At 41.1% G+C, this 4,459-nt stretch overlaps 1 pseudogene across 1 annotated transcript in view; it reads right to left on the bottom strand.

Moving 5' to 3' along the window:
• Window positions 1-3,805: 3,805 nt before the first annotated feature.
• LOC147629070 (tonoplast dicarboxylate transporter-like) overlaps window positions 3,806-4,459 on the bottom strand; it is a 2,685-nt pseudogene continuing 2,031 nt past the window's right edge. Inside the window, exons 5-6 of the transcript XR_015267879.1 lie at window positions 4,166-4,459; window positions 3,806-4,009 (exon numbers count right to left, since the gene is read on the bottom strand). The exon at window positions 4,166-4,459 is cut by the window's right edge and continues 100 nt beyond it. The product of XR_015267879.1 is annotated as a tonoplast dicarboxylate transporter-like (transcript). The remainder of the gene's footprint in view (window positions 4,010-4,165) is intronic.

The raw sequence follows: 4,459 nt of genomic DNA, 5'->3' as shown, positions 1-4,459 counted from the left end.
CAATATGGCGCCTTCTCAACTCAAAAAAGGGACACGGGTATTTTTAATGTTCAACGATATGAAAGCAACCTGCTGGCACTGTGTTGCATGTAAACTCTGATGTCGATATCGTGCATGGAGTTCCTTTACCATTTGGGTATGTTGGCCTGTTGATTGAAAATGTCGAAGTAGGAGAATTACCACTTCCTTTTCCTCTCGAAGATGGTGATGTCTCCATATTAAATCAAACCAAAAGATACATCATTTTATGGCCATAAGAGATTGCATAAGTATTTTTATATATGTTATTTTCTTGTTAATTTTGTTAATTTTTATTATTTTACTTAAATTAATTTATCTTATATATGTCATTGTGTTTAGATTGATCCACACACAATGGATACATAACATGTAATTAAATCTCGAAAGCGTGGACACTAATACCAGACAAGCAAGCTAGGAAGTAACAAGCACAAAGAAGAGGAGAAACAAAAAATCCAAGTCGATCTTCTAAGTCTAATAAAAAAGTTACATCTTCAAAATCCATAAAATAAACAAAGGAAGTAGAAGAGGTAACTGAGAAGGAAGGCGAGAATGAAGACCACTACATGGTCACACATGCAACTCGTCTTAAACTCTTATAAGACAATATAAATAGAGTAAAGGTAAGTGTTATCCACTTTTTAAGTAATCTTGCATAAGGTCTTATTGTGAGTGGCAGAAGCACAACCTCTCTGTGTATATTTGGTGAAGATATGCACTCCTTTGCGATCTATTCCCTTGTGCACACTTGTGCCTAACCCCTCCATAAGAAGAGTGCAGTTAGGTACAAGAAGTTGGCAAGCGAATTCTACATAAATGGCTATGTTGCCGATCGATGTAGGTTCATTTTCTCTATATCCTTATCCCACAATCTTGTTAGAGAAGTATTGCAGGATGATGTTAGTAGATGGGATAACATATGATGAATGAAAAATGAGGAGTTCGAGATTGTGATCAAAGACACATAGTGAGCATTCTTGTCTAAAAAGATGTTTTATATATGAGAGAGCAACCAATTATCGCATTATGGCATGGATGAAGGAGATAAGCAAATTTGAGTCATCTTAACATGCTAACTCTTTGAATGCAGTGTTAAGTTTTTAAAAATAGCAATGGACTAGATTCACAATGAATATAGCATTTAAGAATGTTGTATCAAGACATCCATGTGTTGACGCTATCCTTAATTGAATTTAATAAGGATAGAGAGAGGGAGGTCCTCACCATCATAGCTCGCTTAAACATGTAAGGAAATGTATAAATTACGAGAATATTTGTTTTAAATCTCTTTGACTTAGGATGGTCCAAGTGTAGTATGTTTTTTCTTTCGCCATAACTCATAATTTGTTTACCATAGGATGAATGAAGTGGGCTATGTTTCGTCGTCTCTTATGGACAAAGTGTGCCTCATTAAGGTGCTTGGATTAGCAAATAAAGAAACAATTATGAAGCACACAAGAGTGATGAGAACAAGGCATGGATGGAAAAGCATGCCTCGATGCAAAAAAGAGTCGCCCATCTTGGTACAACTGTGAACTTTTAGAACTATCCCAAATAGTATTTTAGGTACAATCTTTATATGGCTTGGTAGAGGAATAAATAATTCTAACATTTGCAATATAAGATTAACATCTATATGTTATCATACTAATGTAGTAACTTGTGAAATGTAGGATGAGTACCTTGTTGCCACTAGAGAAATTGACCCCCTCATAAATACCTTACCTACAAAGGAGTTGTAATGTCCTCACTAAAACATTGTCAACCCCCCACTTAATATTTCTAATGTCCTCACTATGAAACATTGCCAATCCCCCACCTTAAGATTTGTAATGGCCTCACTATGAAACATTCCCAATCCCCCCACCTTAAGATTTGAAATGGCCTCACTATGAAACATTCCCAATCCCCCCTTAAGATTTGTAATGTCCTCACTATGAACATAGCCAAATGAAACATTGTTGAATCTCCCCTTAATCATTTTCAAATATGAAACATTGCCAACTTATAATGTCCTCACTATGAAACACGCCCCCCCTTCTTTAAGCATTTATAATGTCCTCACTATTAAACATTGACACCCCTCCCTTAAGCGTTTATAATGTCCTCACTATTAAACATTGACACCCCTCCCTTAAGCGTTTATAATGTCCTCACTATGAAACATTGAAGGTGCATAATTAGATTTTCACCGTATTATTTTACTCAACAAACGACGCCACCTCCCTTAAGGTTTGTAATGTCCTCACATTGACACATTACCAACTACCCCTTAAGATTTGTAATGTCCCACGATGAAACATTGCCCCCCCTCTCCCCACACCCTCACCCCTCTCCCTCCTCCCCCTTAAGATTTGTAATGTCCACACTATGAAACATTATCAACCCTCCCCTTAATATTTGTAGTCTCCTCACTATGGAGCATTGCGACCCCCCCCCCCCCCCCCCCCCTTAAGATATGTAATGTCCTCACTATGATACCCACCCCCCTTTTAATATTTGTAACGTCCTCAAAACCCCCCCTCCCCCACAAGATATGTAATGTCATCACTATGAAACATTACCCCCCCCCCCCCTCTCTCTTAAATTTGTAATGTCAAACATTCTCAAATAAAACATTGTCAAACCCCCCTCCCCTCTCCTCGAGCATTTTCAACTATGGAACATTGCTAACTCCCCCATAAGCATTTGTAATATCCTCACTATGAAACATCACCAACTCTTCCTTAAGCATTTGTAATGCCCTCACTATGAAATATTTTTCGACTCCCCCCTGAGAATTTGTAACTACTCACGAAGGCATAGAGAGGGTATGTGCACGAGGGTGGACAGGAAAGGTATTGGAGAGTCTCGCACACACAGCTAGGCGAACAAGGGAAATGGTAGTAGAGAGAGGAAAGCAATACAATTAGTGATTGGACAAGCGAACGAGCATGGAAATGTGAGGAGATAACAGGCGCACCTGTTGTACAGATGCAAGGCAAGCAGTTGCAGCACTCAACATGCTGAAGAAGAAGTCTCTCTTAGCTACTGAGATCGTGCCTAATGGCTTCATGAGCTTCTTTGTGAGAGTGAGTCTGTGCACCTCAAGTACGTGAAGCTCGACTACCACTACCTCATCATCAGCCATGTCATCTCTCTTCACCATCCTAGCCTTGCTCTTGGCATTCAGCACAGATGTGGGCACCCTCTCGCAGCAAGATCTGTAGCAGCTATGGGAGCGTTTAACCTCTGCTGTCATCATAGCCACAACCGGATGACGGGCTACGGCAATGCAAGAAGTAACCATTGATCAATTTACTTAGCAATTTGGAAGCTACTGCATATTGGGTTCTTGCTAAGCTAATCTGATGCAAATTTGATTGGCTATGGCAATTGGGCAGTTATTATTGATTTGCTGGAGAGCTTGGTTATGGCTAGGGAACCCTAATTAGACAGTGCTGTGAGTTTAGTAGAAGTTTGTTACAGCCAGGCAGCTATCTCGTATGATATGGCGGATTGAAAGATCAACTGGCTACATTTAATTAAGACTAGGTTCCTTCAAAGGAAGAGAGTTGATTGACCTTGGCAATGTCATAGTCACAAGAAACGTTTCGAGGATGGGATTGTAGTTATAGGAATTTGGGAATATAATTATGGGACTAAGTGATTATAATTATGGGATTAAGAGGAAGGACAAGAGGGCGGAATGAAGGAGACGAAGGCGCAGGCTGGAGCTCCAAACGATGAGGAAGCTTCGACGTTTCTCAGATACGTTTCAGGCGTTTCTAGAATGGCGGAACACTTTGTTTTCTGACTAAGCTTTGTGAAGCTTCTTTTATACAAAAGTCCTGAACAAATTACTGATAAAGCACCTGTGGTGGCCACTTATACAGCACTGGGTTTGGAGCTTGAGTTCACACGGATGGTACCTCAGCAAAACTAGAGACAGTGGACATTGCTGGTCTTCATGTTTGTACTGTTGAATTGGTATTGAAGACCAAAGCTCCTGCATTCAAAGCAAGACATAATAAAAGTGAGATGAAAGGATCTACACATTACAGAAAGTATCACATGGAAGCAAGCTAGGGGAACAAGGGAACAAAGGGGGGAGGGAGAGGTTGGGGGGGGGGGGGGGGGGGGGGGTGGTGTCTGGGGGACGAACCAAGAGTGGGCATGAGAACGGAGAGCAAAATAATTGCAACGATCTTGAGAATCAAGCCAGGTGCCGCCATGTCTTTCACCCTCATAGACTCGATGGCATAGGCTATGGCATTAGGGCCTGTGGCCATGGGCAACATGAAAGGCAAACTGAGAGCCCAAGGCTGCAGGGACCATAAGAAAGAGAGGATGCCTGTTGATGGACAAGGCAATCTCGGCCATGAGTGGCACGAATATGGAGGCCGTTGCTGAATTGGAGGTGAACTCGGTCACGATGCCTGTTACAAGAGCAATGGCT

This window comes from Cibotium barometz, chromosome 18 (genome assembly GCF_041138505.1).
Source record: "Cibotium barometz isolate CiBa-2024 chromosome 18, ASM4113850v1, whole genome shotgun sequence".
Lineage (NCBI taxonomy): Eukaryota > Viridiplantae > Streptophyta > Polypodiopsida > Cyatheales > Cibotiaceae > Cibotium > Cibotium barometz.
This window is presented reverse-complemented; position numbering and strand designations above follow the sequence as displayed.